This window comes from Macaca nemestrina, chromosome 11, assembly GCF_043159975.1.
Source record: "Macaca nemestrina isolate mMacNem1 chromosome 11, mMacNem.hap1, whole genome shotgun sequence".
NCBI classification, from domain to species: Eukaryota; Metazoa; Chordata; class Mammalia; order Primates; family Cercopithecidae; genus Macaca; species Macaca nemestrina.
Genome location: NC_092135.1, coordinates 21,845,279 through 21,871,197, shown reverse-complemented (window position 1 = coordinate 21,871,197; position 25,919 = coordinate 21,845,279). Strand labels below are relative to the sequence as shown.

At 41.4% G+C, this 25,919-nt stretch overlaps 1 long non-coding RNA gene across 2 annotated transcripts in view; it reads left to right on the top strand.

Annotated features, from left to right (window-relative positions):
• LOC139356963 (uncharacterized) overlaps positions 1 to 24,070 on the top strand; it is a 29,165-nt gene extending 5,095 nt beyond the window's left edge. Inside the window, exon 3 of one of the 2 annotated variants that reach the window (XR_011609521.1) lies at positions 23,771 to 24,070. This is a non-coding gene — a long non-coding RNA (uncharacterized lncRNA). Of the gene's footprint in view, positions 1 to 11,085; positions 11,465 to 23,770 lie in introns of those variants that run through there. The other variant, XR_011609522.1, reaches the window with a different exon arrangement.
• Positions 24,071 to 25,919: the final 1,849 nt, after the last annotated feature.

The following is a 25,919-nucleotide window of genomic DNA, read 5'->3' as shown; positions in this document are numbered from 1 at the left end:
GCCTAGGTCTTATTACATGGGTATATGAAAATAACTTACATGCCTTACCCACTCCATGACAGTCAGAAGAAATCAAAGAATCTTCCTTCCCATGGCCACACCCGGGACACTCTAGACTTGGTCCCATTTACTGAATAGAGTGAGGGCCTCCTGTTTGCACAGAGATGTTCTTCAAACAACAGGAAGCCATTTTTTCCCACAAATAATTGTCGGGTATCTGCTCTTCATTAGGCACTGTGCTAAATACTAGGGTGCCAATGATGAATAGAACAAATTCCCTGCCCTCATGGGCATATAATCTAGTAAGAGAGACAGACATTAAAAAGGCAATTACAATAAAGTATATTAAGAGCTATTATAGGGAAGGAACTGGAAGTTCACAGCCCACATCCCAGGATTAGAATACCTGCACCAGGGGTTTATTGAACCTTTTCTCTCTCTGTGGTCAACCACACTGACTCTTCCACCTCCATACCAGTATCCTATTTCGTGGAAAAAAGACTTGAGTTTCATCACTGTAGACACTGCTGACATATGCCTTTTGTATGCTGAAGACAGCCCATAGGAAAAGGATTTTTGAAAATAAGGGCCTAATTAATATTGTTGACTTTAATGATAGAAGTCGTAAAATAAATAAATAAATAATAAAAATTAAAAAAGAATCTAAAGTATATGAAAATTCAGTGACATTCTCAGGGAGCTTTAGTTCTCACCAAAACTGGGAAACTCACATCCAGAGTCATGCTAAGGTGCTCCACCCACAAATTAAACTATGCAAGGAAGTTTGTTCTACTTTTTCTTATCAAGACCCTCTTTTCTCCATTCATCAAAATTTTGTTCCAAGCCCTCAGCCTCCCCCTTTACAACCTAAACTTGGTAGAGTTCCGATGTGCATCTAGCACACCGGGGAGACCAACTCAAGTCCCCATATAGGACACATTGGACATGGACCTTGGATGATTGAAATGAGGAGGGAATCCTCTCTTCATTTGTTTGCAGATGATCCATTTTAGGCGAGGGAGAACTCTTCTTGGAATGCCTTCAGCCTATGAGGGCCAAGTAGGAAACTGTGGTAGAACCCACAAAGGAAACAGCTAGGAGGCCACTGAAGGGATGATTCTGCTCTAGGTTCTAGGTGTGAAGGATCACAGGGGAAGAAACTCAAAGTTCACAAATGGTTCTGTTCACCTAACCAGAGCAGAAGTGTAGCTAGGACCTGGTGTAGAAACCAGAGAGAAATGAGTTATTCATACGAAGTGGTTTCTCTTGTGTCTTTTTTAATACTTCAAGGGAGCTGGATAATGGTTTGAAACTTTGGGATTCTGGACATCAGTGTCCTTTGAGGAAGTGACCGACAAACTAGGGGGAGGAAATGAAGACAGGAACGAAGAACATGGGGGCAAAGGCAGCAGTGAGCAGAAAGGGGTGTTGTTAGTGTCTCTGGGTTCAGGTAACAGCTCCCTTGCCCAGGGAGGGGGCAGATGGCAGCCCCTTGTTTGAGCCTCAGGTACTTACTACCCTACCGTTTGTGATTTCCCCACATCCTGCCTACGTCTTTATAGATAATCTCTTTATTAAACTCTCAAGTTACCCACTTTGAGTAAGCTATGTCCTGCCTTTGACATAGCTCGACATGTAATTTAAGAAAGTTCATAGATGAGTCGAAGGGGTTTAACAAAGATATTAGAGGAGAAAGGGACATCAAGTTGCAGGAAGAACATAAGCAAAGGCATGAAGAGAAACTAGGAGGCATTAGAAAGAAGGGTGGAGCCAGATGACTAAAGGCCTTCTATTTCATGCTAAGAAATTTTAACTTGGTCCTATAGCCACTAAAGTGCAAAGCACGATCAGTGTTACAAATCTGGGATGGAAGTATGAGAACAAAAGCAGGAAATCCTACAGGGTCCTACAAAAGTTCAGATGAGGAATGTTTTGAAATACTCTGTAGAAATTGGGTTTTTTTTTTCTCAATTAAGGGTCTTCATCTATATACACAGTTCACTAAGAGGAACATGAAAGAGATATCAAACAAAAAAAAGTTAAGGAGGTGGAAATAACAGTGAAAATTAGGTCAAGAGATTAAAGACAACTATAAATGTGTGCTAGCTCCCAGATTTCTCACTAGGGAAGATGATGGTATCATTAAGACTGAGGATCTAAGAGCAGGAAGAGATCTAAGGAAGAAAATGGATAGTTCTGTGTTCTCCTTTGGCCAGTAGATAGAAGCAAGGACATAAAATACGACCAGCCTAGAAACAATACACATCATTTAAAATTTAAGAGCATGCTTTGGTTATGCCGATTCAGCTTAAGGAAGTGATTCATCCTTCAGCCAGGCAAGACCATCAGAAAAGAAATGTGGTTCTTATGGTCAGCTCAGTGGTCCTTTACACAACCTTGCTCCTCTGAAAGTACCCCCGTGCATTTCCTCTCTGTTCCTGGTGCTTCCAATATGAATTCTGTGCATATCTGTGTGAAGCAGCCTTTCAAAGTAAAGACTGTCAACTGTGAGACTGTGGGGACAGTAATAGCAAAATATGAGGGAAAAATGTTTTCATTTTCCATCGGAAAATTGTACTTTCACTTGTAAGATGTGACACATTTAATTTTAATGAATTGGGAATCAAAGTGTATTTTTAATCCATTTCTCAGTATGATAGTATGTTATGAGACAGGCAAGTGACTAAAGGGCAGAAGAAATGAAGAAGGTGATTGTGAAAATTGTTACTCCCATTCTCTAGCCCCCTCCAGCAAAAGAAGTGGTTATATTTGGAAATCCATAAATTCTCAAATATTTTCCATCCCATTTCTTCCAGAAGAACAAAGCTCTGAATAGTTAAGGGTTTGGAATTGATATGCAATTTCTTGATTAGGTTTGGCCAGAAAGTTGTCTCAGAAGCAAAGTAATGGACCAAGTCTAGACTCAACTGTTGGAGACAAGCCAGTGGTCTATAAACAGCAGTGCACGCAGCTGAACACCAGCTCGCCAGTTCTCAGAATAGGAGGGGATTCTCCAGTTTGATGCTTTCACTAGGCATGTGATTCTTTCCAAACTTAGATTAGGAACTGGGGAGACTCCAAACCATAAATTTCATGGCCAAAGCAAAGAAACAACAAAAGGGATGAAAGAATTGGCATATTTTAATCCCATATTCATTATTCTATACCTGAGTTGGTTTTTTTTTTTTTTTTGAATGAGAAATGATTTATTAAATTATTTTACTTTAAGTTCCAGGATACATGTGCAGGTTTGTTGCATAGGTATACATGTGCCATGGTGGTTTGCTGCCTCTATCAACCCTCACCTAGGTTTTAAGCCCCACATGCATTAGCTATTTTTTCTGATGCTCTCCCTCCCCTCATCACCCCAGTGTGGCCCCACCACACACTGACAGGCCCCGGTATGTGTTATTCCCCTCCCTGTGTCCATGTGTTCTCATTGTTTAACTCCCATTTATGAGTGAGAACATGCGGTGTTTGGTTTTCTGTTTATGTTATACCCAAGTTCTTTAACCCTTTTACTCTCCCTTATCACTTACACTCCTGATAATCCAACTCCTAATCACACCTCGAAACCCAACATAGTAGTTAGAAACCATGTAAACCATTTCCTTTATAAACCTCCTAAATCAGAACTGCGTCTCCCCACTAACCACCTCTGGAATTTGTCACCGTATCTGCCCCCATTATTGCTTTCATCACACAGAATAGAATCTATTATTTATGTGTCTGTCTTCTCTACTAGACTTTGGCTTTCTTGAGGCAGACCATATGTCTTATTCATCATTATCATAGTGCCTGGCCCAGGTCTGGCACTTAATAAATGTCCAGGGAGTGTGTACAGTGAGTTGAATTTAGGCACATCGAGTGCTTACAATTGGCTGGACCCTGTGTTAGAGGACAAGACACCAATGGGCAAAGGAGAAAACTTGGTTATGTTGTGACAGTCAATTTCTAAGCACTCTATATACATTCACTCATTTTATCCTCATGGCAAGCTACACAAGAGATAATATTAAGATTTCCATTTACAAAGGAGAAAATTGAGGCATAGATTTGGAACTAGGAAGTCTGCATCCAAAGTCCATCCCTTTAACCTCTATGGCTTGCTGTTCTCAGTAAAAACCACTTCATTTGTAAAGTACACTCCTTTAGCAAATGTCCACCCATACATTTTTCTCTTGTAGTCAACCTTTTTCTATAGCTGGTGACATGATGTAATATAGTAGTCTTAGTCTTCTTCTGGACTCCTGAACACTCATTTAGTCAAAGGATTATTTTCCTCTGGAGTCCATCTGGTGGCCTGGTCTCCTAACAGGCCTCCAGGGCTGACCCATCCTGTTGGGAAAGCTAGGTGCAGGAAAGCTAGGTACAGGAAAGCGCACAAAACTGTGCTATGCAAAACTACTCCTGTGATGAAGCCCCTGGAATACATTTGTCTAAATCCCCGACACTCACTTGGCCCCCTCCTGAGAACTGGAAGGTACACACCACTCCGTGGCCAGTGTGTGACTGTTTAGCTATATTGATAACATTGCCATAAAGGACAGAAGAAATTGTAATGTGTGACATGAAAAGCCAATGTGCTCTAATTCAAATCTGAATCAAAAAACATCACAGCAAGGAAAACACTCACCTTGGAATATCTATATTAATGAATTTAATCACATTTATCCTGCCCTATCAGATGTATGATTTGATATGCAAATTAAATATTTAGATAACAGTCTGTGAAGATTACTATGTTTGCTTAATAAATTAGTATTTTCTAAAACATTATGAAAAAGGAAGATTATGAAAAGGAATGCTGTTTAATCAACCTATCAGGCATAACCTATCTTTAATAGTCACCAGTTTCCACAAAAAGGCAAGAAAAGCCTGCATGAGTTTCAGTTTTAACATCAAAATTAGATTCCTGAGGATTAATCTATCTTCTCATATTTAATGAATATTGACATGTAGCCACTGTCTGTTTTCAGCTTCAAAGCCAAGGTTGATGCCAAAACAGTAATAAAAACAGCAGAAAACAATGAGCGACAGAAAGGATGAAGGTTGATGTAATCTCTCCCTTTCTGGGCAAGGACTTGTGCTTTTGTAAACTTTTTAATGAATATGAATCCCACCAGTCAGACTGACCTTCTCCAGATGGTTCCTGAAGTAGGGGGAGATGTCTCCGCCGACTCCAGCAGTGGCTCCAGAGAGACACAAACAGGGTCAGCTTAGCCCCAGCCAGGCCTGTGACCATGCTGACAGCTGGATAATCCCCCAAACGACAGTTCTTACAGAATATTTTGGTGCGATACTAGCACCTTCCCCTGGCACTCTGAGAACAATTGGCTCCCTCCTTGCTAATAACCATCACTGTTATTACTCAGCCCTTGCCATTTATCAACTAGATGGCTTCCAGTCCTACAAAACGTGTTTTCCTGTGTCCGATTCCACACCTCTGGGTCATTCTCCTAGCTACATCTAGAATTATCTTTCTGAAGCGAAAGTCTGGCCATGTAAGTTTCCCATTATACTTCCTTCAGAGGCTCCCCTGTTTCAAGGAGGATTGCCAAACTTTGGGATTTGACCTCCAAAGCTCCAGAGAATCTCAGAATCTCACCTCTCCAGAGACATTTTTTGTGCTTTCCAAATACTCTTAGCTCCAAGTAATTTGCTTACATTTTTCCACTAGTTTTTGCTCATGGTGTTTTCTTTAACTAAAATGTTCTTTTTCCCTTGTGTCCTTCCTCTCAAGATGGTCAAAGCTTATACATATCTTAGCAAACTCAGTTCAAACATTTCCTGGGCTGCATCTTTCAGACTGGATAGGAGACATTCCTGTATCTCTCTCCTTAGTTCCTTATTGCCTTGTGCCTACTTTGACTAAAACATTTATGCTACTCTGTTTATTCAGTTAGTCAACTAACATTTACTGAGCAAGTGACAACTAAGGGCTAGACTCTGTACTCAAGGCACAAGTTCTCTCAATGAACAAGAATCCCTGTCTCAAGATGCCTCTAGTGAGAGAGACAGGCAAGTACACAACCATTGCAACACCCCTTGATAAGTCCTATGCTGAAAACTTCAGAAAGCTATGGAAGGAATAGGAGGGCCAACTAGCCCAGATTTTGTGAGGAGGGAAGAGGTAAGTTAGGAAAAATTTCTTGGTGCAGGAACTCAAGATGAGAAGAACATATATGAATGGTTTAGATAAAAGGAATGGAAAAGAACTTGAAACAACCAAGAAAAAGACCTAGGGGTGAAAGCAGAAGAAAACCAGGGCTAATGAAACAGTCTTGGGAGGAAAAATGAAGGGCTTCGCTTTGGACTTACTTTGGTTGGGATGTCTGTGATACTTAGGTAATTGGTACTTTAATACAGCCTCTCCACCATTCCTTCTACTCTCTTTTTCTGGAACTTGAGTGCAAACTCAAAGCAGCATTATGCTGAAATCATCAGCATAAATATGGTACTTAAATGCACACCAGCGGATAAAATGAGCTAGGAGAGAAAAAAATGGTGCAGCATCAGTCATAATGTATGATCTTCTTTGCACATTGATGGATTTATTTTGGAACTTTTTGGTGAAGAATTTCATATATATGTTCATGAATGAGATTAGCTTGCAATTTTCTTATTTGTACTGTCCTAGTTTGGTGTTCGATTCAAGGTGTACAGTTTTTCTACCAATTCTGGAAATTTTTTCATCTGCTATTACTTTGAATATTGCCTCTCCACCATTCTTTCTAGTCTCTCATTTTGGAACTTCAGTTAAACAGATGCAGAATCTTTAAATATTGTCTTCTCTGTCTCTTAACCTCTTTCATATTTTCTATCCCTTTGCCTCTCTAAACTTCATTCAGGCTAATTGCTTCAGATCTATTTTCTGGGAGATTAATTTTCTCTTCATTTGTGTCCAATCTGCTGTTTAGTCTGCACATATGGTTTTTTAATTTCATTTTTATTCTTTAAATTTCTAAGTATTCTGTTTGTTTACTTTTTCCCCAATCTTCCTGGTCATATGTTTTGACACTTTTTCATCCTTCTCAGCTTTCTTTAAATATATAAAACATATGTTGGTATCAGATTATTACAATATTTGCATTCTTTGTGGGTCTGACTCTATAGCTTGTTGTTTCTATTGACTCTTACTCATGACGGATTTTTTTTCTTGTATATTTGGTGATTCTTAACTAAAAGTTCTAATTCCTTTAAACTTTATTTACAGAAATTTTGGAACCTGAATTGTGTGTTTTTTCATAGAGGTTTGCCTTTGCTTCTGCCAAGCTTATGTGGCCACTGTCAAGCCACAGGCTCATTATGTCTGATGAGTTTGTGTGCTTTGTATCTTGCTTTTCATTTTAATAACACAGTTTGGTATGAATTCTGCCCTCAAAGCTGAAAGGCAGGCACATGAGATAGGAATTCTTAGTGGAGCTTGCTTTCTTTTTCTTTTTACTCCATGCTGAAACAAGGCAGAGACAGGTAATTCTCCTTCTGTAAGGCAGATTATGTTCTAGTTCACCTACCAAACATGTTGTCCTTTGAGGACTGTAGCTTCATGCAAGAGTTTCTAATCCAACTTCACAGCCTGTTAAGGCTCCAAGCTTTATCACCTGCACACTGTGCATCCTCACAGTGTCTGAAAACCCAGGATCTTGGATACTAGAGCTTGGAGCTTTTACTTAATATGCATGGGGAAGTGTAGTCTGCATGTAGGTGCTTTTGAAGATGTGACGTTTTCCTTGAAGCACATGCCCTCAGGACAATCATCAGCTGTAATGCTTACTTACCCTTGTAGAATAATGTGTTCTTGTCATTTAGACTTTAATTGTTTCCCTTACTTCACTGCGAGCTCAACTATGCTTTACAAATATATATTGAAGTATTTTATCCAGCATTTTTATCTGTTCTATACCTAGAGGGGTTTATCTGCCCATCTAGTATCATATTGCTAGAGATGAAATCCATTTCTTTATAATCTAAGTTTTATAACGCATTTCTGTACCATCCATCAGTCTGCCCTTGCAGTTCATTTGAATTGAGCAGGCCATTTCTCCATTTGCAGAAAGACTGTGAAGTGTCTCAAAGGAGTACAACCTTTTCCCAGAGCACTTAAAAGAGCTGTAGAGAGCTGGTCTCACGCCTCTCGGCCCCTCCCCACCAACTGGGCTGGCACTCTAATGCCAATGTGTCTGCATGACACTGCTGCTCCTCCCCGTCATGCCAACCCCTCCCCTGGCAGAGCTCCACTTGGCTGGGGTATGTGCTTGGTATTCCAAAACAGCAGTAAAGCCAATCAATTGTAGTATTTTCAAAGATTAATTATCACTCTCTTCTAAAAAGTCAATTTTCTTTAAACTAGGGGTGCAAATGAGAAAACAAATGAAAAATGGATTTCCAGAAGAACCCCCTTTTCTGCTATTCAGCAGGAATCATCCCCTCCCTGATTAAAATATTGGGATTGCTTCATATCTTGTTAATCTCCAGTGAAAGTCAATGTCATTTAAAATTAGCAAAAACCCTGTGATATGGGAGGAAACCTAGAGCAAGGCATTTATAAATGTTAATTTACTAAATAGGTTTTTATCAGGTCAGTTTGGGTTGGCAATAGAGTAGCCAGCCATTTATATGAGGTGACTTGAAAGAGGACAGGGGGGTCTGTATTCCCTCTTGCTAATCCTCCCAGTAAGTAACCAGTCATTAGTACATAAAATTCCACCATTATTTTGGATGAAGCCTCTCTCTCTTTCTTTCTCTTTCTCTCTCTCGCTCTCTCTCTAGTTTATCTATCTTTCTCTAACTCCCCTTCTATGGAGAGCAGGTTACACAAAATCAAGGGGAAATGGGTGGTTAACTAAAGGCATATTTTGTTTCAAGTAGTGGGAAATGAAGAAATTCAAAAATCTGCAGAATATGAAATAAAGGAGGCTACCCAACTGTGGGTCTCTGTCCTGGAAGTAGGGAGAAGGTAGCAGTTCAGATCTCATTGTCCAAGAGGAATAATAAACTTGGACTTGAACAAGGCGTGTGCCCACATCAACAAGGATCTGATCTATGAGGTGAGGCACAACAATGGGAATCTTCTTGTGGTAGGTCATGCGGAGTCAGAAAAAAGCAGTAGTTGTCCACACAGCTTGGAAGAGAATGCCAGCCTACTGCATATAGCACATGTCACCAGAGGACAAGGATGAAGCAAAATGTCAGGGTCCCTGCAAGTCTAGGGTCCAGACCAATACAGCTTCTTTTCCTGTCTTGGTTGAGGTACAGCCACAAATTACTAGGGATACTCCTCTAGATACCACACCTCCCTGACCTCAGCTGAGAAAGCTGGAAATGGCAGAACCAGACCAAGAGTTTACAAGGCACAGAGACTTGGGAATTAGCAGAAAGGAGAGTACCAAGAGGGAAGAGGCAGACACAGAAAGGTAGCGCCCAACACATTCCACTACTTTTTCATTTTCCCACTGACCTCTCCCACCTTCATACTTTACTTGCCTTCTAATTTCCTATTCAGTCAGAGTTCATTGGTCATGGGCCATAAGAGCTGTTTGCTGCCCATTTATTGTTGGTGTAGTGTAGACGCTGGACCCCAACTCACCTCCTTTTATGTGAGGCTGATAGTGCTGTCAGAAATCTAGCAAATAATAAGGTCCAGTGGTCTTTTGTGACTATCTCACACAGCCCAAGGGGCTGGAACAAGGCACCATGCAGGCAGGGATAGCTCAGAGCGAGACCACCTTTAAACCTCTGCCCAGTGGTGCATTCCCCAAAATTTCAGATCAACCCACACCAGTGCTTTTCTTTGCCAGCTCAGCAATTCCTTCTGAAGTTTTATTCAGTGGGTCTGTGCTCCCTCTTTAACAAAGTTTACATTTCTTTCTTACAAGGAATTACAAAAAGGCAAGAAGGAATCAGAAAAAGATATGATTTTTATTTAATTTTTAAAAATAGATATCATGATTTATCTCCAGCTTGAGAACAATTTAGAAACTGTTCATCTTCAGGAAAACTCCCTTGGATATAGCACTTGCTTCAGTCATTCACTTGATATTAATAAGAAGCTTTGTGAATAAGCCCAGGTTGCACCAGCATTGAGAATACAGAAGTTCTCTTTTGGGTTTCATATATCCCTTCTTGAGCACTACCGTATGTGAGGCACTAGGTTACATGCATTATTTTTATTATCTAATTGAAACCTCAGCAACAACTTAATGCAGTGAGGACAGTATTAACTCTCAATTAATATATGCGGAGTCTGGAATCCAGACAGGTTATATTGCTTGCCTAAGGTCAACTAGATCAGCTCCAGGATTCATGGTGGGTAAGAAAGAGCTCTGTCCAGATCCTGGCAATCTACTGCAGGAAAACACACCCCTATATAAATATGTACAATAAAGGGCCATAGGTCTCTTAACAAAACTACTTGCACCAAGTAGAGCAGGGCACAGAGGTGTAAGTCGTCAATTCTAAGGGACTGGAGTCCAGAGGTATCAGAGAGTTGACTTGAATGGAGTGGTAAGTTGGTGTTTACATCACTGGGTGGCAAATGTGTGAGTGTCAGTGGTTGTTGCCTGCAGGGAGTGGGATGTGGTTTAAGAGTCATGTTGAGGGAAGAGGTAAGAGAGAAGGGGAAATTTATTCAACCCTTTAACCTTGTATTCTAACATGATTCTACATAAGAGGACAAAGTTTTGCAATTCATACCATGTGACATTGTTCTCTAATATTTTCTTTTATATATGTTTTGTATTTATAACCAGATGACTACTAGAACTGCTGACTGATAGGAGTTCCTAGCATAGTTCTGGGTTTGTAGAAGACACTACAAAATAGTTGTTAGCTTCTTGTTGAAGAGCTGGAAACCCAGGGTGCTAGTGATGAATTAATTAGGAAAAAACTTCCAGAAAAGCAACAAGTCTCCTGTGTTCAGAAGGGCAATCCCATTTCTGACACTTTGATCTTCCCAAAGACATCCAAAGAGCCTCCATCATTTTCATTATTGAGAGGAAGAGAAAAGAAAACAAAAATCCTTCTTTATAACACCTCAACATTGAGTAATCCTGCCTTCTTTTCCCTTTGTTCCAACCATACCAGGATTTGTGTGTCACTCCTCAGTTCAAGAAGTCACTGATGATAAAAGGACAATGGTGTATCCCATTTAGGACTCAGCAGACCAGCAGACAAAGAGACAAAGAATCAAGGTCACAACAGGTGCTGTGTAACATTAACCAGAGAAACCAGAGCATCACTAGGCTCCTATCAGCTGAAGCTGTGGTAGTAGCAGCTTGTCTTTTTTTTCTTCATTATTCTTTTTTTTTTTTAAATGAACTGTTTCTCTACACTCCCTCCTGCCTCCTTCCTTTCGCTCCTGTTCTATGAACCTTGTCAAGAACAAATAGAGAGTGATAGTAAAAGCAGCAGGAGGCCATTCTAAAAATAAAGACAAATACCAAGAGTTGTTAGGAAGTAGCCTGTGTTTGTCACGGTCCATTAACATGTGTTGTTATTTCTCCCCATCTTTTTATTTTATTTAGGAATAAAAAAATTGCCAGATATAGCTTCCAAGAGTTTTACCCAGATGGAACTCTGTGTCCAATTTGGGGATTTGGAGAGTGTAGAAAAAGACTGGGAAAAACCCACAGTGGGGAGGGAAGGACTGCCTTCCACAGAAGGGAGTGGGTTAAGAGGGCTACCAAGTAGGGGAGTTTAAAAAAAGGATTTAGCAGCAAGCATGCTGGACAAGAGGAAAATAGAAATCAGGGAGCTCTGAGGATAGGGTGAAGAGTTGGGAGATGTGAGTTGCTAAACTGGATAACAGAAGTAAGTCTACATGAAAGCAGAGACGAAGAGCTAAAGAAACCTGGCATTAGGTTGGTACAAAAGTAATTGCAGATTTTGTCATGACTTTCAATGGCAAAAACCACAATTACTTTTGCACCAACCTCATAGGAGAGAACTCAGGGAGAGGTTGTGAGCTCTGGGAAGCAGGTGAAATGCTCCCCTTTTGTGGACCTTGACCAAGGAGCAGACCTTGCAAAGTTGTAGCAGGTGAAATAGCCCATGTTTATAAAACTCGTCTTTTGACACCAGAGTCACCAGGATAGACCCTCAGCTTTACTGAAACACTAGGTTTTTCTACTGAAAGGTCTTGACTTTGGCTTGAAAGATCAAGCTTATGATCTGGCATAAGAGAGTAATATGGGGTAGAACTACTTACCATGTTGTGAAGAACCCAACATGCACAGGTTGGAGAAGACCTACTGATGGGCTGGCTTTGGGTTAGGTTGCCATCCTCTAAAACAGATCCTGATCTGGGCAACTAAGACTTCATGCCTCTCCCCTTCTGAAATGAGTGACTTGGTCTTCTCAGGTTAATGATCTTCCATGGTGCATACTGGCACTTTTTGATTGGGAAAGTACCAGATGGAAAGTGGACGGTCTCCTTCTGAGACTGTGTTGTGTACTCAGAAGTCCTGACCTAAACCAGTTTAACAGCCTCCTTTCAAAGACTCAGACCATATTATACTTAGATATCACACTTCAACATATGGATAAGACAGCCAACATTTTAAATTATGAGACTAGACTTTTAGAATGAGAAATAATGTTGTCCGGTATTTCCCTGACTGACTTCCATAAGCATTCATGTAAGTGTGGGTAAGTCTTTATTCTATACATCTTTCATGGAGAGTCACAGTGCATATTAGCACATTAAAGGCTCTAAGAAGTTCTGCTAAAATGAAAGCTGTTGAAGTCTGTTTAGTCTAAGTATTCTCCAAATAGAATTGTCCACCATTTTTATTGGTATAAATGTTTGGGAAACATGAGTAAAGCAGAAAGCCCCCTCCCTTCCTCCCTTCCTTGCATAGTTCTGGGTTTGTAGAAGACACTACAAAATAGTTGTTGGCTTCCTGACATTTTAGACCAAATAATCCATCCCTCCCTCCCTTCTACACTCTCTCCCTCCCTTCTTCACTCCCTCCCTACATCCCTCCCTTCCTCCCTTCCTTCCTTCCTGGAGCTATCTCCTGACTGCTGATCCTGAGTTCTTTCAATCTTATCCTAATGATGTTAACTAGTGACTTATACAACAGATAAGAGGTGACATTAAGCTGATTCAGGGCCTTCTCATCACCGAAGGCCATGACCTAGGGGACCTGCCAGGCTATGAAGCTGACTCTAGCAGAGGAGTTCTCTAGGCAGAATGATGGCAGCTTAGAGGCTTGGGAGTATTGCCTGAGACAGAGGGCTAGAAGAAACAACATAGCCTCAGACATACCTTCATAAATTGTCCCTAAAGACCCAAGAAGGTGGACAGGGGACAGTAGTGATGAATCCAGGTAGCAGGCAATACTCAGCAGACAGGCTGGCAGGTGATTGTCAGCCAATCTGTCTACTCACAGAGGTCTCTGCCACTAAGCTGGGGTGGCAGGTGAGGCACCTAGATAGGAGGGCTGAAATGGGTAGAGCAGTCTCCACCAGGAGGGAGTTTGGGTCAGGCTTATCCTAGAGAAACACGGAGAATTAGGCAGAATAACTGATCAGAACTCAGAGATTCAGATCATGAAAAAGACCAAGGATAAAGCCCAGGCCTAGCCCATCAGATGATGGGAAAAAGGTCATTCCTAGGAGCACTGAGTCCCAGGACCAACTGGCAAAAAGGAGACTTAGTTACAATAGTCAAAGAGCCCCTGAGTCCTGAGGCTGGAAAGGAGAATATTCTGATCATGGGCATGAGTCTGCTCTGCTATGTACCATCTCAAGGAACATGAGGCAGAGCCAGGAGACAGCACCTCATAGCCCCATAGGCATTGCAGATGAACAAATCAGTGCTCCCAGTGGGCCCACCTTAATTCACTTCCAATAGATTTTGGAGCTTCTATAGTCAAAGGACAAAGTGATTGCCACGTCTGAGTACTCTCCATTCCTTCTCATTCATTCATTCATCCAATAAATAAGTATTGATCGTGATAACATGTGCTATGCACTATGCTTGGGGATAAAATGGTTTTATGGTCTAGTGGAATAAACAGACACTGATTGAATGGCTTACACAATCACACAAAAACTGCAGTGGTGTCATGTACTATGAAAGGGAGGTATTCAGTATTTTGAGTGTCTGTATTAGAAGGATCTGACGTAGTCAGGTAAGGGGAGATGGTGCTCAGCTTGCAGCTGGGAGAATGTAGCATGCATAAGGGTGTAACACCTGGGAGGTGGAACTAGAGGACTGAGAAAGAGAGAGAATGTGGTGCAAGAGAGGTCTAGAAAGATCAGCAGAGATCAGACTGCACAGAAACTTGAGTTCTCATTGAGAAATTTTATCATCATACTATAAGCAATAGGAAGCCAGTGAGTGTTTTCAGCAAAGAGGTAGCATGTCTACATTTATGTGTGTGCATGTGTTGACTTTTTATTATAGAATTTTTTTATAGCTAACTTTTCCTTTTTATTCGTAAATAAATTAAACTTTCAACATGAGCATTACATTTGAATGGTGCATTTCAATTATCCAGTCTTAATTTTTAATCGGACAGTTGAAAATTTTAAACATACAAAGGAGAAAGAATAGTGATGTGAACCCCCTTTGTACTCATCACCCAGCTTCAATGGTAATCAGTATTTGCCCATCTTGTTTGATCTTTCTTCTGTCCATTATCTGGAATATGTTAAAGTCAATCCAAAACATCACAATATTTCATCTAGAAATGTTTCAGTATGCATATCCAACTGATAAAGACATTTTCTTTCAGATTTGTATTTTGAGATAATCACCCTGGCTACACTCTTTATATGGTTTGGCTCTGTGTCCCCACTCAAATCTCATCTTGAATTGTATTCCCATAATTCACACATGTTGTGGGAGATAACCAAATCATGGGGGTGGTTCCCCCACACTGTTCTCGTGGCAGTGAGTAAGTCTCTAGAGATCTGATGGTTTGATAATGGGAAACCTGTTTTACGTGGCTCTCATTCTCTCTCTTGCTGCTGCCATGTGAGACGTACCTTTCACCTTCTGCCAAATTGTGAGGCCTCCCCAGCCACATGGAACTGTAAGTCCAAAAAACCTCTTTATTTTGTAAATTGTCCAGTCTTAGGTATGTCTTTACCAGCAACATGAAAACAGACTAATACAACTCCGAAGAAAGGATGGGACAGGATCCAAAGTAGATGTGGGTAAATTTGTTCATTTAGGCTAGAGGAGAGGTTAACTTGGACACTGATAGTGATACCAGTGATGGAGATAACTGGGTGAGTCCCAGAAACATTTATAAGGAAAAACCAACAGGACTTGGTGATAGATTAGATCTGAGAGTTGGGGTATGGGAGGTGTCTAGTTTGACAGCACGTTTCTAGATAGATAAATGATTATGTCACTCAATGAGAAAAAAAGTCCTGGTAGGGATCACTCCTGGGGAGGAAGATTATGAATTAGATTTTGGACATGCCAAGTATGAGCGACCTCAGCAACATCCACAATGTGCTGTCTAATAAGCTGCAAGTAGAGGATAAGTCTTGGCTAAAGATGCACATATATGACATGTATGAGTTACCATCAAGAAAATGTTAATTGAGTAAAATGTTTTTTTTTTACTCTGAAACCAGAGGAAACGAAACAAAAACAAAACAAAACAAACAAACAAAAACAGAGAAAGCCCAGGACTAAGGAATTCTACATTTAATGGCAAGGTAGAGAAGAATATTCTTGGGAAAAGAATTTAAAAAGAGTAACTACAGAGGTAGGAGAAACATTCAGAAACTCAAAAACTACAGGGAAAAAGTTCTAAGAAGCCTTCCCACCTCCTGAGGGACTGCTCAGCTGAGCATAGGCGGCATTTGACAGCTACTGACCCTATTGTTTAACCCCAGGAATGAACTACACTGGTACTTTGATGGTGCATGGCTGTCCCCAAATCCATGCAGTCACTGTCACACACACATTACGCTCATAGTCCCATAATCATTCCTGAATCCTCAGTACCTAATGCAGTGCTTGGCACACAGGTGCTTCTTGTTGAATGTATGCTGAACTATACTATAAACACACAGAGAACGGAAACAGCTCCACCTTCAAAAGAAGAGAATTCTCGACCTCATTCAGGGACGTCACAATGGCCTCTGCTGGGTAAATCCTCAGGCTTCTGAGCCACCTGTGGGATCCTGTACCACCCCATGTGCCTTGAGCACAGGGCAAGCAGAGAAAAATTAAATACAACTGACATTTGGATTATTTGCACCACCGTCCCCTCCATTAGCACAGAGAGAAAGTTAACTGAATTCCTGTTATTAAAATTTTCTTTGCCAGAAGTATTGTTAATGGCATTTAAAATCAGTATTAGCTTGCAGGTTGCAGCAGTGCTGTTCATCGGCTTCCTTCACTGGCTCAGGCCTATGTGACTGACTCCTGTCATTATTGTCAGATGAGAGGAAATACACAAATGAATCTGAAAGGATGGGAGTAACTCTTTGGCAAAAAATTCATAGCAGTGCCATAATTCATTGTGGTGACACCAGCAACAGAGCAAAGCAAATCAGGCTTGCTGAGCTCCCGATAAGCAGAGAAAAACAAAAGTGCTTTATTGAGATGCAAAAGTCCTGGAATATTATGGCCAGGTGTGGTGGCTCACGTCTGTAATCCCAGCACTTCGGGAGGTCAAAGCGGGTGGATCACCTGAGGTATGGAGTTTGAGATCAGCCTGACCAACATGGTGAAAACCCGACTCTACTAAAAATCCAAAAATTAGCTGGGCCTGGTAGTGCATGCCTGTAATCCCAGCTGCTAGGGAGGCTGAGGCAGAAGAATTGCTTGAACCCCAGAGGCGGAGGTTGCAGCAAGCCGAGGTTGCACCACTGCACTCCAGCCTGGGTGACAGAGTGAGATTCCCTCTCGGAAAAAAAAAAAAAAAAAAAAAAAAAAAGTTATGGAGTATTATAATGGATGAAATACAGACAGAATAAGTGAGAAATATTAGATTAAGGAAGAAGCTGACCTGTCCATTCAATCTACCTTTGGGACTTTACAGGTATTTACTAGGTATTTCAGAATGCTCAATTCTAGTTTGCATGCCCAGACAGAGGGGAAGGGCAGATATGTTGGCATCAAAATAGGGGTAAATGAAGAATCACTTTTGTTTCGCTTTGGGAAAGATCTGGACCCACAAATTTGCATTGGCATCTAGGAGTTCACAAATAATTATGGAGCCTAATTAAGAAGCTGGAACATTGGCAGCTTCCTGTTCCGCACCTCTCCACTGCATGGCATGCTAAGGACAGGGCCTTCTTTCTCAGGCCGATGAAAAGCACTCACCTGGCCAGGCGCGGTGGCGCACGCCTGTAATCCCAGCACTTTGGGAAGCGGAGGCAGGTGGATCACCTTAGGTCAGGAGTTCGCGACCAGCCTGACTAACATGGTGAAACCTCGTCTCTACTAAAAATACAAAAAATTAGCCGGGTGTGGTGGCAGGTGCCTCTAGTCCCAGCTACTCAGGAGGCTGAGGCGTGAACCTGGGAGGCGGAGCTTGCAGTGAGCCAAGATCGCGACACAGCACTCCAGCCTGGGCACAGAGCAAAACTCCGTCTCAAAAAAAAAAAAAAAAATTACCCGGGCGTGGTGGCGCATGCCTGTAATCTGAGCTACTCGGGAAGCTGAGACAGAAGAATCGCTTGTACCTGGGAGGCGGAGGTTGCAGTGAACCCAGATAGCCTATTGCACTCCACCCTGGGCAACAAGAGCGAAACTCAGTCTCAAAAAAAACTAGCCGGGCGAGGTGACGGGCGCCTGTAGTCCCAGCTACTCGGGAGGCTGAGGCAGGAGAATGGTGTAAACCCGGGAGGCGGAGCTTGCAGTGAGCCGAGATCCGGCCACTGCACTCCAGCCTGGGTGGCAGAGCAAGACTCCGTCTTAAAAAAAAAAAAAATCCAGTCTGTCACTGATGGACATTTGGGTTGATTCCAAGTCTTTGCTATTGTGAATAGTGCCGCAATAAACATACGTGTACATGTGTCTTTATAGCAGCATGATTTATAATCCTTTGGGTATATACCCAGTAATGGGATGGCTGGGTCATATGGTACTTCTAGTTCTAGATCCTTGAGGAATCGCCATACTGTTTTCCATAATGGTTGAACTAGTTTACAATCCCACCAACAGTGTAAAAGTGTTCCTATTTCTCCACATCCTCTCCAGCACCTGTTGTTTCCTGACTTTTTAATGATTGCCATTCTAACTGGTGTGAGATGGTATCTCATTGTGGTTTTGATTTGCATTTCTCTGATGGCCAGTGATGATGAGCATTTTTTCATGTGTCTGTTGGCTGTATGAATGTCTTCTTTTGAGAAATGTCTGTTCATATCCTTTGCCCACTTTTTGGTGGGGTTGTTTGTTTTTTTCTTGTAAATTTGTTTGAGTTCTTTGTAGGTTCTGGATATTAGCCCTTTGTCAGATGAGTAGATTGTGTGGCACATATACACCATGGAATACTATGCAGCCATAAAAAAGGATGAGTTTGTGTCCTTTGTAGGGACATGGATGCAGCTAGAAACCATCATTCTCAGCAAACTATCACAAGAACAGAAAACCAAACACCGCATGTTCTCACTCATAGGTGGGAACTGAACAATGAGATCACTTGGACTCGGGAAGGGGAACATCACACACCGGGGCCTATCATGGGGAGGGGGGAGGGGGGAGGGATTGCATTGGGAGTTATACCTGATGTAAATGACGAGTTGATGGGTGCTGACGAGTTGATGGCTGCAGCACACCAACATGGCACAAGTATACGTATGTAACAAACCTGCACGTTATGCACATGTACCCTAGAACTCAAAGTATAATAAAAAAAAAAAAAAAAAAAAAAAAGTAGAAGGATAGTTACCAGAGGATGGGAAGGGTAGTGGGAGGGGGTGGGGGGAAGGTGGGGATGGTTAATGAATACAAAAATAGAAAGAATGAATAAGACCTAGTATTTGATATCTCAATATGGTGACTATAGTCAATAATAATTTAATTGTACCCTTTAAAATAAGTAAGTATAATTGGACTGTTTGTAACACAAAGGATAAATACTTGAGGGGATGGATACCCCATTTTCCATGATGTGATTATTATGCATTGCGTGCCTGTACCAAAACATCTCAGGTACTCTGGAAATATATACACCTACTATGTACCCACAAAAAATTAAAATTAAAAATTTAAAAATAATAATAAAAAGTAAAGGAATCTTTTCCTAGAGAAACCCTTTGAATATACCCGGGCAGTTATTTTATATTTTAGATGAAGATCTCTCCCAAACCACAGTCACACTTGTTTTTGATTCAAAGTGTATTCTTTACTTTTCTGAGATGTATCTAAATTTCTAACAGCATTATGGAGGTATAATTCACATACCATGCAATTCATCCAATTAAAGTATACAATGGGTTTTAGTATATTCACAGATATGTGCAAGCATCACCACAGTCCATTTCTGAACATTTTCAGTCACCTCCAAAGAAACCCTATACCCTTTAGCTGTCCCTGTCCTATCTGGCTATTCCTTCCAGCCCCTACTACCATTCATCTACTTTCTGTCTCAGTGGATTTTCCTACTCTGGACATTTCAAATAAATGTAATCATATAACAGTGAAAAAAAAAAGAAAAAGAAAAACACTCACCTTTGCTTAGGAACACTTCTCACCTTGTGACTTCTACTCAACTCATCCCTTCCCTTCCCCTTCCCTGGAACAGGATAGGTGTGCTATGATGTTAGCATTTAACAGTTTTATTATTATTATTTTTTTTAATATCAGTGGTTGAGTCTGGTAGCAAACTCAGCAACGAAATAAACAAGATCCCTCATTCAAACCTCTGTTTTAGGACGAAGTGCATTCCACTATGCTGTCTTTTCTACAGCAATCACCATACTGTATATAAGGGGTTGTTGGCCTGAATATGTTTTTAAGTGAGAGAAGATGCCATGTATGTTTAACTCTAAATTCCTAGATCTCAATATAGCTCCTGGCTCAGAGTTGGAGCTCAATAAACGTTTTTGACTAAATGACACAGACAAAAATCCTCACTTCAATGATTTTATTGTTCACTTAATTTGGGACATCTTCATAAGTTGTATCTGTAAGGGTCCATAAAAGTTCTCTTTCTAGCCTCTCAATTCACAGAGGAGAAAATGGAAGGCTACAGGGATTATTGTGTAAACTGAATTTGGTGGTTTTTTAGTATGTTAGTGGTGGCTGTTTTACTGGTGCATCACATCAAACTTATTTTTATTTTTATTTCAATAATTTCGGGGTAACAGGTAGTGTTTTGTTGCATGGAAAAGTTATTCAGTGGTGATTTCCAAGATTTTGGTGCACCCATCGCCTGAACAACGTACAATGTACACAATGTACCCAGTGTGTAGTCTTTTATCAACATATGTTGTTGTTTCTCGTTTGCCACCAGTAGTTCCTAACAGGTAATGCCCATAGGACAGCAAAACAAAGAGAGTATTTACAGTTCTGCCAGGAAAGACCCTCAGAATTCCAGGCCATGAGACTTTTCTATCAGAGATACTTGAAGGTCTCAACAGATCATGAAAGGTTAAATGATTTGTCAGCACCGCTAGTTAGTAGCAGAGACAGCTCCTAGTTAGTAGCAGAGATAAGAACACCCAAGCCAGATTCCTACTTTCATATCACCTTCCTCTCAAACTGGAGGAATTTATATTCTTCTGATTTCGTGTCTTCCCATTTTCAAAGCCTCTCTGGAGCCTATGACCCAGGAATCTGGAAGGAAACTTGCACTGACTCATTCACCTACAAGAATGTGCCACTGAATCTCTCTTTTAGTCCTGTAATAAAAGTTTCTGCTTGAGGCAGCTGCCATTTATAGCACAACTGCTTGTGTGCACCTCAGATCTCATCACCTCGTATTCCCCCAGGATGTCTACATTGAGATTTTCTGCCTTTCTGTCTGGCTGATGTGCTTGAATTCTTGAATCTCACTCCTGTTGTCCTCTACTTTTTGCCAATTGCTATAATTATGTTATTTCAAGCACAGCTAGTTTGCTTCCCAGCACACCATGGAGGGGTCATCTCAGTGACACACTGATGCCCAGCAACTAAGAATTTTTAGACTTTGGTTCCAAATGCTAGTAATGACCTCTCTCAAGTCTGCTCACAGAGTAGCCCAGTTCTAGTTTTCATCCAATAACTGGAAATTCCACCAGCATTTGCTCTACCTTCTAATTGAAATCTTAAAGTGTGAAACAGCCAGAGGAATGATTTGGGCCTACCTGGAATAATGTGAGACAGGGTTGACCAATAGTCTCTGCTCAGAAAGCACCCCGCCCCCCTTCACTGAGGGGATTGTTTCTTTCTTCACGGTGCTTAGCAACTCCTGTCATAAGAGACAACTTATTCTGAGCAGACATCTTCCCCTTCTTGGAGGTGTCAGGGACTGTCAGATTGAGTAAAGATTTGGGGGCTTAGGAATTCAGCTAGGATCTGTCTGAAGGTGATTCTTATACCGGAGTTACATGAATCACTGCTCCAGAGACAGCCAAGTCCCAAAGTAAACTCAGGATAAAGAGTGTCTATAAATTCAAAACACCCAAGGGACGGGCAGAACTCTGCAGACCTGACTCTACTAACATTGCAGTATGATGCAGTGAGCCTGGCTTTTAATTATTCCAATAAAAGATTGATTCTTTGTTTGCAGTACATTCTGCTACTGTGTAAAAATAGCTCTTTAGTCAAAAAATCCTAACATGGTTTATGTAGCTGGACTTGATTTCAGGGACTCCTTGGTGAGTTAGTGACAGAGGCTGTAGTACTAGATTAATGAGGCCAGGTCAGGTGATCAATTCCCTTGTCCTATTCCATGTTCAACGATGATGCCTTTTAACTTTCCTGCAAGTACACACCAAGGCCACAAGGGAGGATGGATACAGGAAGGAAAAAGAAGGGGATTTGAAGCAGTAAGCTTATCAGAGATAACAGGATAAACAACTCAAAGCATATGCAGAAGTATCCTCTGACATTGCTGTAAAGAGGCTTACTTCAAAAGGATGTTACTTCTTTACACCTTGTCTCTCTCTTTTCCCATATATTTAAGAAATTCATGTACACAATCCACCAGAAGCTTATATGGAACACTTTAAAAGTGAGAACACACTCATTCATTCATTCAACAAATATTTATTGATCATCTGCTATGTTCTAAGCACTACCCTAGGCTCTGGAAATACAGAGATGAACATGAAATTCAGAGATGCCCTCATGAAGCTTTCATTCTACTGGGAAGATATGTGTAAACACATCCATAAATAACTTCACATAGTGAAAAGTATAAACAATAAAATAAGACTATGGGATAGAGAGTAACTGGTGTCAGTTAAGGAAAGTGTCTCAACTTTAGCTTTGGAGGTGAGGGCAGAGCTCTGAGGAGGGAATGTTAGCTAGACCTAGACCACGAGAAGCAAGTATCCCCCAAAGCTCAGGGGACATAATTCAAAGTAGAGACAAAGACCTGAAACAGGGTCAAGTTCGTGTGTTCAGGAGACATAAAGCCAGCATGGCTGGAGCCTAGTGGAAGAAGAGGAACATGGTGGGACATAAGGTAGGAGAAGAAGGCTGAGGCTAAATCAGGTAGGACCTTAATACCATGGCAAGGAGTCTGCCTTCTATTCCAATTGCAAGGTGAAACCACTGGAGAGTGGTGGTAGCCAGTGATGACTGCCAATGATCCTGCCTCCTGGTATTCACACCCTTGTACTAGCCCTTTCCACATCAGATCAGAATTTGTCTGCAGGAACAACAGCATATGGAAGAAGCGATCATATGTGATATCTAGATCACAATTTCTCAACCACAACACCATTGACATTTTGGACCAGATAATTCTTTGTTATGGGAGGCTGTTGTAGGGGCCAAGGAAAAATGTCCCCTTCACACTCAATGAAGGTTCATTGAAAATCACTGAAGAGGCAGATTAATGGGAGAAAAGGTGTGCAAATTTATTTAATCATAGTTTTAAATGACATGGAATCCTTCAGAATAAAGACCCAAATACACAGGAAATTGTTCATTTTTATGCTTAGTTTCAACAAATTATGGACAGTCATATAGAAATATAATTGGACAAAAAGAGTACAAGATAATGCTAATAGACTGAGTGGGGAAACGCAGCAAGGTCAGTCTGTCCAGACTCTTGGCCTGACTGTGAAACATTCCTTTCTTCTGGGTATGGGGCAGGACTGTCTCTGGAATGGGGGTCTATGACCTACAGTCAAACAAGGTAGGTCAGATCATTTCTTTGTGGCCAGATTTTACACAGAAATGTGGGAGGAAAGGTGGAGTATATTTTTAGCTTCTATGGATGGCTTTGAGGAAAAGGGCTTCTGGTTTCTATGACCTGCCTTGGGAAAGAAAGATTCTAATTTCTATGGCTCGCCTTGGCAGAGGATGAGAGGCCAGCAACAGAGGGGTAAGAGAAGCTCAGAGAAAACCTTTTGCCTCTGAGACTGCTTTGGCAGCCTTCACTTTGGGGTACTATTTTCTGAGCCTCAACACTGCACTGTCTTCCACATTATAGCATATTTAGCAGCATCTTTGGCCTCTACCAGTTAGAGGGGAGTATGTACTCCTCCCGGCAGTTGTGATAACCAAAAATATATCCTTAAGCCAGGTCATATGCTGCCACAGGGTATGGAGGAAAATGCCCCCTGGTTGGGAATTGTTGCATTAGATCATGAAAGTCATGGTGGCTACTGCCTTGTTTTCTCTCCAATCACTCAGGCTGGGGGAAGCCAGATACCATGTTGGGACAATACTGAAGTAGCCTCATTGAGAGGCCCACGTGGCAAAGAACTGAAGCCTCTTATTAACAACCATGGGAGTGAACCACCTTGGAAGCAGATCCTTCAGCCCCAGTCAAGCCTTCAGATGACTGCAACCCCAGCCAACATCTTGACTGTAATCCCATGAGATACCCTGAGCCAGCACCTCCCAGCTGAGCCTCTCCTGCATGCCTGACCCCCACCAATTGTTAGATGATAAATTCCTGTTGTTTTAAGCAATTTTGTGAAAAATTTATTACACAACACTAGATAACGAATACAGAGAATTTCAGAACAAGTGTGATTTCACGCTATTTATACCTTAGGGTCTTTCTGGCTGCTGTGTGGAAAATAGACTACAGGGGAGACTGAATTCTGATAAGGAAGCTATTGTCAGAATCTGAGCAAGAGATTATGGTGGCACAGATTATTGGTTTGCAATGGTTAGGGTCACTACTAATTCTTACAGCACAACTGTGAAAATTAGAAGGAGGCACCTAGTCTTCGAGGCATTTTAATATATGTTAGAAGACTATTATGATATTCTGGATTTTTCAGAAGAGAAAACATTTAGACCATCTGCTGGAATTTTTGTATTACAAAAATACAAATCTGGCCAGGCACATTGGCTGTAATCCCAGCACTTTGGGAGGCTGAGGCGGGTGGATCACTTGAGGTCAGGAGTTCGAGGCCAGCCTAGCCAACATTCTGAAACCCCATCTCTACTAAAAGTACAAAGTGGTGGCATGTACCTGTAGTCCCAGCTCCTTGGGAGGCTGAGGCAGGAGAATCGCTTGAGCCCTGGAGGTGGAGGTTGCAGTGAGCTGATATTGCGCCACTGCACTACAGACTGAGTAAACTGTGAAATGCTCCAACATTTTACATTCTACAAGGTTGTAGAAAGGAGAGGAACCACAAAAGGAAAATAAAAAGGCTTCATCAAGTGAAAGTAGAAAGGATAAAAGGGAGGGTGGTGGCATGAGAATTTAGACCACACAGAATTTCAAAAGTGTGGAGCAATCAGTGGAGATATCATTAGACCTGAGCATGTACACTGATCAAGTACAGTGTTTGTATGTATCAAACACTAATTCTTACCAATTAATGAATGACAAAAAACAGCAAACATCCATGTTGTGTTTTCTATGTGCCAGACACTGTTACAAGTTGTTTACATAAATTAGCTCAGTTAATCCTCACCATAACTCTATAAGGCAGGAACTGTAATTCCTATTTCCAGATGAACGAACTGAGGCCCAGAGAGGTTCATTGCTAGAATGCAGTAGAGCAAGGATATAGACCCAATGATCTGGCTTCAGAGCCAATGCTCTTAACCTGTATGCCGTGCTGCTCCCAAATGAGTGAATGAGATACTTGTAATTATTCTAAAACTTTGTTTGTGGCTTTGGAACACACTGAATTATTGTTTGAGTTCAAAATTTTATTCTGCCCTATCTGATTTTAAATGCATTTGCTTTACCTGAGCTCACTCCATCTAGGAGGAATAACGAAGTCAACCAGGAAGAGATGGGGCAATGTGAGGAATCAAGCCTTTCATTAAAACAGGACCATGCATGATGTGTAAAAGCAATATCATTGTGCTAGCAACCACTGACAGTGTCAAAGGTTAGGCCCATTTGTTTTCAATTTTAATAGAAGAATACATTTGCAGAGGCTCAGAGGATCTTCTAATTCTCATTTCTGACTTTACCCCAGCTCGACTATTTAGTTCCTTTCCTCTGTGAACATCTTTTATGCCTTATCCCACATCCTCTCAGCCCACTGTTTTAGCTCCTGCTGTTGCTGTAGCACCCAGCACAGCTGCACACAGGTATAAGCTGACACCCTGCCTCAGTTACACCCCATGGCTCTTGATTTCTGCCCAGGGCTGCTATGCGTCACCATGGAGGTGGCATGTGGAAGCCCCGTCAGCTACACTGGCATATGTCCAAACCTGGAACTGTGAGGGACCTAACACCCCGTTAGTGTTCTTAGACCATTGGGGGGCCGTGGCTGGTGGACAAACACTCCCCTCTTCAGTGCGTCTGGTGGACACCTCTAAGGAGCCTGGTACCTGGTTCTGCTAGAACTGACCAATCGAGCTCCGG